We start from the raw sequence: 9128 nt of genomic DNA on the forward strand, positions 1-9128 counted from the left end.
TGGCTGGGCGCGCCGGCAGACGCGGCTTGCGCTGTGCGCTGCGGCCCCTTCTGCGGCGTCTTGGCTGTACGGGTTGATTCTTTTTATTCAAACAGGGGTCATTGGCGCAGTACGGCACAAGATAGGCCCCGAGGTGTTTCGGAATGCTTGTAGTCGCATGACCGTCCCCTCCGTGTGCGCGTCAGGCGAGTTGCAACTGCCGCGCACTCCGCAAGTTTGCGTGTATGTCTGGCCTGGCAGCTTACACGGAGTCTACCATAACTTTTGTTCTTCGAATACTGATGAAATATCCGTCGTCATGCAAAGGTAATAAAAAAAAGTCCTTAACCAGACGATGTGTATTAGGCAGTGGAATCGCGAAAGCATGCTGTCAGCGCGAGAACGAAATAGATTTACGCGGAATGCATGGACGCGCACAAAAATAAAGCACAGGAATGCGTTCGGGCGCGATTCCAAATGGAAGTCTGGAATCGCAGAGTCGAGAAATGTTACAAAGTCAGAGCGCTCAAGGGCCCCCGCGTACGCAAATCGCAACAGCTGAGTGCAAGACTGGGATTCGAACACCACTCAGCGCTCAGTTTACTTCTCTCTGAACCTTTTCGTTGTGAGCAGGCAGGCTATCACTGACCAAATTTCTGTTGTACAAGCAAAATATTTTCTTGGTGTTGCACAAGGATGAATACATTTTTGGTTATGGCAATAAAAGGCCGTGAAACATGCCAATAATTGGACAGGAATGATGTATATTATAAACCACTGATGGCAAGTGCAACTCAAATGCAAAATATGTCATTTATTTCGCGAAAGCAACCAGCAGTACTGCTTGTCAGTGTCACAGACACTTGCGCACATTTAGGTGCTTCATCCTTTGACGCCTTTCATCATTTGATTTGTTTAGGCCCTTAATCGGGAAGTGGAGCCGTGTTACAATATAAAACTTCACAACCTTGCACTTTACTTCGCCTTCATGGACTGTGCATCCAATTGTTTTTGTTCTGGTCCTGAGCAGTGACAGCACATCCAGAATGCTGTCAGCATGTAATTGATTCATGCTGAAGCAGCCCGTAAAGGCACTTTCTAAGTAGTTAATGAACTCAAAGAGCTCTTTAGATGGATACAGCAGTCCACCTGTGTCAGCGAAGCTGGTAAAACCAGAGTGCAGGTCTGACCTCCCCTCTGCATTGCTCACAAGCAAAAGAGTGCGACATGCATCACATCCAGTTTTTTTTCACAAATTTCCTGGCGACATATCCTGCCATGTGGTAGATAAGGCGCGAGTCACTTCTTTTTTGAACTAGACTTTTGTGCTCACTGGGAACACCGTTGCCTTTCTGGCTGGCAGCATCCTCTAGGGAATCAACATCCCCCCCCTTGAAATATAGCTGTCAATTGTGTCTTCCAAGGTTGTGGAATTTGACAGGTCTGTGTTTCTTGTGTCAAGTAGCGCTGTGAGGACTAGTGGCTCAACACTGGCACCATCAACAGGTCTGGCCAGGCTGTAAAAGCTGAGGCAGTTAACAGTTATCAAGAACTGCTCAGGTGTAGGATGGTCACTACACCCTGATGACTGCCGTACAACCCCGAACAAGTTTTCAACTGGATCCTGGCTTAACTTGGCCGTCATTAAGTACTTAAATCCAACTTCTTTGGTTAAATACTCCAAAAGTCGCAACACTCCAGACATTGTCACTCGAAAGTCAACAGCCGTTGTCTTGCTGATGAAGCCAACCCCGTTGTCGGTGCACTCCTCCCGCTTAGTGATGTATTCCAGGAAAGTCGACAACGCAGCAGCACCTCTTGAGTTTGGCCAGAGAGCTTCAGACTTGTAGCGCGATGTCATTGTTTTGATCAGTTCGTTGATCATTCTGAAAAAAATAAAGATCTGCTGTCACTACAGGTTAGAGCAATACTATTTTCACAACTGAAGACAAATTTTTTCGCACATGCTGCCTTATCACATGCACAGATTGAGAGTACAAAACACGTTACCTGAAGAATTTTTCCGTAGCATCTATGGCCCCTTTTCCATAACTTGATTCAAGTCTGTCCTTATAATGATGCAAGCCACGCAACACGCGGTCACCGAAGAGCTGGAACGCGAAGGTGACCCGCATTTTTTCAAAATTGTTTGGGTCCAGATGGCTTAAAGTCAGCCCTGACATCGCCTTCAGCGTCACATTATCTTTGTCATAGTTGAACGCTTCTTTAACAAAATATGTTGAAACCTGCATCATAAAAAAGAAGCACATTGTTAGTCACTTTGCAGGATAACTATGCTGGAACACTCAAAACAGATAAAATCTTACTCGTCCGTCTGGTGTATTAAAGCCACCTTTCAGCAGTGAGTTTCGAAGGCATTTCAGTAGATGCGGGAAGTCTGAAAGGAAATACAGGTTCCTTTTTGCGTCAACAGGATGTTTCACTCCGCACGTAATCTTGCTGGCAGATGCCTTAATGCCCATTAGTGTCCACATTTTCCGATTCCATGAGGCACCGTCACAGGTCACGAAATCTACAAAGAGTCCCGCTTGCTCAGCCAAAATCACGGCTTCAGTAAGTATTTTGCATAGCAGGTTTCCCTTGACATTTTCATTCGCTGCAAATGTTCCTATTATCGGCGAAAACCGCCCAGTGAACGGGACAAACATGACAACCATTCCATGGTCGCATGGAAGCCCTGCATCTTCGGGAGGTGTGAATGGGCCGAGATCAACAAATCCATGCAACTTTGCACACTTTTCCATTGATAGGTGCTCTGACAACTTCATTTCATCAATCAGAAGGCCCCCATGACGACTGAAGCTGTCCATTTTGCTTGTTTTTTGTTTGAGGATTTCCATCACCTTCTTGTTGAATCCAAAGCCACTTTTGTATGCTGCAGTGTACTTCTTCAAAGTGGTGTTACTTGGAAGTACAAGAATGTTGTGCTTCCTGATGTGCCTATAGAGTTTCGGGCTCCTCATTTTCATTAAAATGCACTCAAGCACCCATTCTTTAGTAAAGTTCATGCCCCTTGTACTCTTTCTTTTGCAGGCATCAAAGCAGTGCCGCACGCTTTCCTGTTGTTTTTTGGGCAACATAGCAATGCTTTCCGCCAAAGTCTCTTCTTTTATTGCAGAATTTCGTGCCTTCATGCTCTCGATTTGTCCCTTCAGGCTTATTAGTCTCTTGGACAGGCGCCTGTGCTTCTGCAACATAGACCTGAGCTTTTGGCCCACTGTCGTGATTTGCTTGTGACGACGGTTTCTGAGCCGAGACATCCGTGTCAGCAGGGTCTTGCGCAGATAATGGCATGAAAGGCATGGGACTCCTGAAAAGAAATTAGGTATTTTGTTAAGCCCTCATGTCACACACCAGTTAGTCACAATTATGTAAGGAGAGGAATATTGTTTTAAATAAGAATGAATGTCAAATGTAGTGAAGCTACTACCAAAGCTCATTGCAAAATACTTGAGAAATTTGTCATCACTTATCATTCTACTTATGCATGTGCACTATAGCGTGAAAGGGCTTTATGAACAATAAAAGGTTTTGTTCGCATGCTTGAGCAAACACACCTGGGTAATTTGATATATTTTAGTAATATTAACAAAACTCCTATTCCAATTCTTATCACAGCACTTTTGCATTGCACATGCCTCGGTCAGCGATACAAAGCAACACAAATTGCAAAATACGCTTGTTGCTTAATTTCTGGACTGTTGCTACCACATGTAGCGCGCATCTTAATCATCGTGATTAGGCTTTTAACCTAATCTTGCCCTCAGTAGCACAGGGCGTGACCTTCACAGTTTACTGCACATGAAATAGTGTACTACTCTGCATCTGTCACTTCGCTTCACAAATTTACCTTTGGTTGTTGTCATCCCTGTGCATCTCTTGCTGTGGAAGGCCCCATGAATGGCTGTTGTTTTTTAGTAAGGCAGAAACTTGGGCTAGTTGGGTATTGTTTGAACTCATATTTTTGCAGTGAGATCTTTCTCTAAAATAGCAGAGGTAGAGTGCGCACCAGGACATGCAAGAAAATCGGAGGCTTCAGAAATGACTCGCTCTGCTTCGAGCACAGTCTTCGCAGCACCTTCAGCAACGAGTTTTCGCTTGAGGAATGTTCTGTACGTAATCTCGGTCGCACTCAGGCTGAACAGAACAGCCCTTTCAGAGGTCACCGTGCCAGAACTTGCTTCCAAGCTTGACAGTGCCTTCGTAGTCGGAAAAATTATGCACTGACCAGTACGCTGAAGGGGTCTTCAGGTCCCTGAGATTGTTCGAGTCAAGAGCTGGCCATTGCGTGCACTCCACTGCCGACTCGTCGTCGCAGTTTCCACTGTCGTGCACGGCCGTAGGTACACTCGTGCAGGCTTTCTTCCTTTTGCAGCCCGGGCTTTCGAGCACGGTAGACGTGCCACGCTTGCGTGGTGCACGTTTCGGGGGTGCCTTTGAGCTCAAATACTTCGGTGTATTGGCCAAAAGCGTGGGCACTGCTTCCGGTGTGAGCGCGGGCACTCCGCGCGCGATTCTCACTTTGCCGGCCACTACGTGCACGTAGTCACGAAGTATGTACCGTTCTTCAAAGTGCAGCTCACAAACTGTGCAGTTCTCATCCAGAGGCTTGTCAGCGCGATGGAGGTTCCGCTCCCAGGCTTTCCTTCGAACCGCATCTTTCGGGACGCTGAACAATGACAGCTTCTTCTCGGCTGGGACGCCCGCGTAGCCGGTGCGTAGCAGTGACGATGCCTTCGATTAGGCATGCCACACACTTTGATGGTAACTGCAGGATAAAACAGTGATCACAAAAGAACGAGCTACGCAAAGAAAACCGCCGCCGCTAGCTGCTCGAGAACTTTCCTGACGCTTCGTCTGCTCCGGCGCAACCCAATCCACTTTGACCGCAGCGCCACCGCAGCATTTTCAACGCGGAGCGCCTCACCTCCTAGCAAGCGCGGAGCCGGTTATTCGGCCCTCTCGAAACCTTTCTAGGGCTGTGTTCCAATACTCCCAAGTAGACGGCTACTTAGACGTCTAGCCGGACAGCCGCCATCTTGGGACGCATTCCAATTCTCACGAAGCCGTCCAAGAAGACTGCTTCGCCGAAGTCCACATCGATGCAGGCTAACTTGCAGTCTAAAGATGGCGGAGCAGGTGGACCAGTCGCGTCTGGAGCTGAGCGAGCCGTGTTCTTCGCGGGCACCAGAGCACGGAGACGCATCATCCTTCAAGTGTGGGTTTTTCAGTTATGCTAATTTTTATAACTAGCGGCCAATGAAGCAGTCTTAGTGGACCTACGATCGCACGTGTGTGAATCGCGCTGGAGGAAATCGTGCCGGTGAGATCTCTGCTCAAGCGGTAGCAATGAACGCTGTTGGTGCGTTTATAATATGAAGATCCAAGCTGTTTTGCACGTTTTGTTCCGCACTTGATCAAAAAGTTGGTTTCTGTGGTTTGCCCCTCCCCATCCCTCAGGGGTCCACAACGGACGCCTTTTACGGCACGCAACTGTGTTTTTCCTGCTGCTGTATGGTAGCCTTATCGAACTCTTTTTGCTTACAGTCTCAGAAGAACAAACAAAGCGGCTCATCGCGAAGCGGTTTGAATTGGAGACCCTGTTCACGGGGAAGCGGAATTCTTCTAAACAAGCCTGGCTGTAAGTGGTGTGACAAAAAGCAAGCGTGTGCGCGTCGCATGAGTGCAGTCATGTTAGTAGGTAAAAATACTTTGCTCCGAGCAATGAATCGTGATGTATGCATGTACATTCTTTGTACATCGCACCTTTGTCTCGGGCGTTTTCTGTTGTTCAGGTAGTTATTCTTGCCTTTTCGTTTGCTGCAAAACCCCCCTGCGTGCGCCAAAGCTGCGGCTCGCAGTGTGTAGTAAGTAAATACACGCCTTCCTCCAGCAGCACAGTGCATAAGGTCTACCGCTCACTTGCGATAGCATATACATACGAGTTCACTTTGTGAGGGTGATGTGGCCACATATCATAGGTGCTTGACAGAGGAATATCCTGTTCCATTATTTATTTAAGAAAGACTCAGGAGCAAAAAAAAAAAAAACGAACACGCTCGTAGTGAAGGAACGGAATAGCGCTCGTCCTCCTCCCTCACTTCGTCCGTCTTGGTATTTTTACGCTCCTTTGTCTTTCCTGAGTATGCACTAACACACCTAGCAACAAGTACTGGTCATTATTAAGTCCATGGGGCAGCAAAGCCTGAGCCTCAAGTTTTGTCGGAATTGCCGTGTTTTGTGTTAGCAACATCTACCTGTGAACATTTACTGTTTCTTAGTCAAATCATTCAGGAGCTGGAGCTTTGGGGAGCCACACCAGAGCAGTGCAGAAAAAAGTGGCTCAATTTGCTGAGAAAATACAAGGCAAGTTGGACCACAACCTGCTGTATCACATGATATGCGTATGCAAACTGTGCATGTACCTTTCTCATGGCACAATAATCCAGATTTTAAGGACTATTGTCATCATTAATAAGCTTAATGTTCAAGGCTTTTCGCTTCCAGGAGCTCAAGAATCCCCCGACTGGGGCGGGCAGTGAGGATGGGGAGCTCGACTGGCCATACTTCCGGCTGCTTGACGATGGCATGAGCGGCCGGCCGATTATAAGTCCACCGCGCCTCATTGCATCAGCTTAAAGCGGCAATGTTGCTGGTGGCAGTGCTGCTGAATGGCCGGCTGGAGGGGAGGTTTGTAGCTAACAGCAGTATTTGCATGGTCAAGCTGTCCTCTTTTTTTTTCTCCATTGCACTGCATTCTTACTTAGCCTACCTCTCCAATCCTTGAGAATTTCTGCACACCACATCAAAGCCTGCAACCTGGGAATATCTCCAGTGCTCATCCAAGCTCTGTGGAACGCCTGCACTGGCCATCACCAGTCTGGCTGCCTCTTCTGTACTTTCTTAAAGTTTGTGGCTTCGTTTCTTTTGTTATGTCAAGGACCCTGAGCCACAACATGAGGAGCGACCAAAAAAAAGGCGCCGTCAATCTGCTGATGTTGCAGAACGTCTGCTGGAAAACATGGAGCGGCAGACAGATATAATGTCAAAAATGTTCGACTTCTTCATGTCGAAACATTCTTGATATGTTTATATAATGTAATACTCTGTCACATGGAGAACCTCTGTGCTCACTGCTGCTCACTGACTCAGTGAGCACGGAGGCTCTCCTTGTGACAGAGTAATACATTATATAAACATATCACTGAGTCAGTGGCTGTCTAATTTTTTAGGGCCATCCACAGGAACCGTTAACATACGGCGAATTCCAATAATCATTGAGTGATGAGCCATGTGGCAGCAGTGCATCTGGATGGGCATTGAAAATTTCGATGGCCTTTGCTTTGACTCAGTTGGCATTGAGAGTGCCTCATGTGACAGGTATATGACTTTATTTGGCTTTATTTCCTCATTATGGGTTTATGTTTAACGTCCCAAGCGTAGAGGGCTGGGCTAATTGGTTCTCGGTATCATTATGACACATCATTCCAGCATACAGAAACACACAGGCAAAGAGAGTAGACACCACGGATGCCAGCGTCCGTGGTGTCTACTCTCTTTGTGTGTTTCTGTACACTGGAATGTCTCATAATTAAAATCACAAAGTGATTCAGGCTATGAGGCACGCCGTAGTCAAGGGCTCCAGAAATTTCGACCACTGGGGGCTCTTTAACATTCATTGACATAGCGCAGTACACGGGCCTCTACAATTTTGCCTCCATTGAAATCCGACCGCCACAGTCAGGGTCGAACCTGCGTCTTCCGGGTCAGCAGCTGAGCGCCATAACCACTGAGCCACCACGGCGGCTCCCTATTATTTCGTTATTAATGCAGGACTACAAACGCCTCTAGTGCACTACAGCACAAATTATCGAAGGCTTGAGACAGGGACAGTACACACAGTGCTAACTTTCAACTGAATTTTTTAATCTATCATGGAGGCAAGTGAGCACACATATGCAAGTGAGCACACAAAAAAGTAAGAAACCTAACACATCTGTATTCTAATGATATGACCTCTGAAACAGTTTGGCAAACAGGCATAGTTTTGCTTGAGGTGGATCACAATTGGATAATGTGCAGAAAGAAAGGGTGAAGCATAACAAAAAAAATGCAGCAACACTTAAATCAGAGCCATAAGATAAACAGTAGAAACAACTAAGAAAAGCAAATACACATGTACATTGCAGCAAAAAAAAGCAGTATCATAACATGCTGTTTATTAAGAATGGTGGTCTGTTGTGGTCCTAATCTTGTGTTTACCAGCTGTAGATTTGAAGACAGTACCAAACTGTTGCCCAGGGACAGTGTGAGGCGTCAGGTTTATTTTTTATATATACTGAAAGGGGGTTGAAGTACAAAGTTGGGCTCTTTTAAAGATTATTTGAATACTTAAGGTGATAGGTGTTTGTGAGCAAATGTGATAACTGAAATTTTTGCGTACCCTGTTCTGTTTTATACTGCTGTAAATCGTGTAGAGGTTTCTAACTTGAGCTGTTCTGAAAATGATTTGAATACTGAAATGGGTGTTTGCAAATTGTGTGAGCAAATGTGATAATTCCCTAATTTTTGTGGTACCCTGTTCTGTGATATATTGTTGTAAACCTTGTAAAGGCTCCTAGGTTGAGCTGATTTAAAGATTGTTTCAATACTTAAAGGAGTATAGACACTAATTTTGGTGGCATGTTTTCTTCTTTACAATGGTGAAGACATTACTACGCATGAGTCACGATGTGGTATTCACCTACAAGCACTAAATAATTTATAATATAGTATTTTTCCCGTCATGCTGTTCCTGTTTCAACATCCGAACGATGGCTGTGACATCAAAGAGTGGTTTTATGTCAAGTGAGGCATGGAAAAACGTCGATCTAATCAGTGCTTCATCATTGTAATTTACTGCAGTGTTGAAGTCAGCCTTCCTCATTAGCCAGAATGACAAAGAATGTGGAAGCAGTGATTATATAACAAAAAAGACACGCACCCAAAAGTTAGGTGTCTATACTCCTTTAAGGTAGGTAATGGGTGGTTGTGTGTCAATTGCGTGAGCGAATGTGATAATTCTCAAATATTTATGGCACCCTGTTCTGTGATATATTGTTGTGAATCTTGTAGAGGTTCCTAAGACC

General features: G+C 45.8%; 1 long non-coding RNA gene and 1 pseudogene across 1 annotated transcript; one reads left to right on the top strand and one right to left on the bottom strand.

The window, feature by feature from the left end:
• Window positions 1-1211: 1211 nt before the first annotated feature.
• On the bottom strand, window positions 1212-4748 carry LOC144103366 (uncharacterized; annotated as a pseudogene).
• Window positions 4749-4826: 78 nt separating this feature from the next.
• LOC144104542 (uncharacterized) lies at window positions 4827-6635 on the top strand. Its single transcript, XR_013308565.1, has 3 exons — window positions 4827-5218; window positions 5548-5641; window positions 6508-6635. It is a non-coding gene; the product is annotated as an uncharacterized LOC144104542 (long non-coding RNA).
• The last annotated feature ends 2493 nt before the right edge of the window (window positions 6636-9128 follow it).

This window comes from Amblyomma americanum, chromosome 9 (assembly GCF_052857255.1).
Source record: "Amblyomma americanum isolate KBUSLIRL-KWMA chromosome 9, ASM5285725v1, whole genome shotgun sequence".
Classification (NCBI taxonomy): domain Eukaryota; kingdom Metazoa; phylum Arthropoda; class Arachnida; order Ixodida; family Ixodidae; genus Amblyomma; species Amblyomma americanum.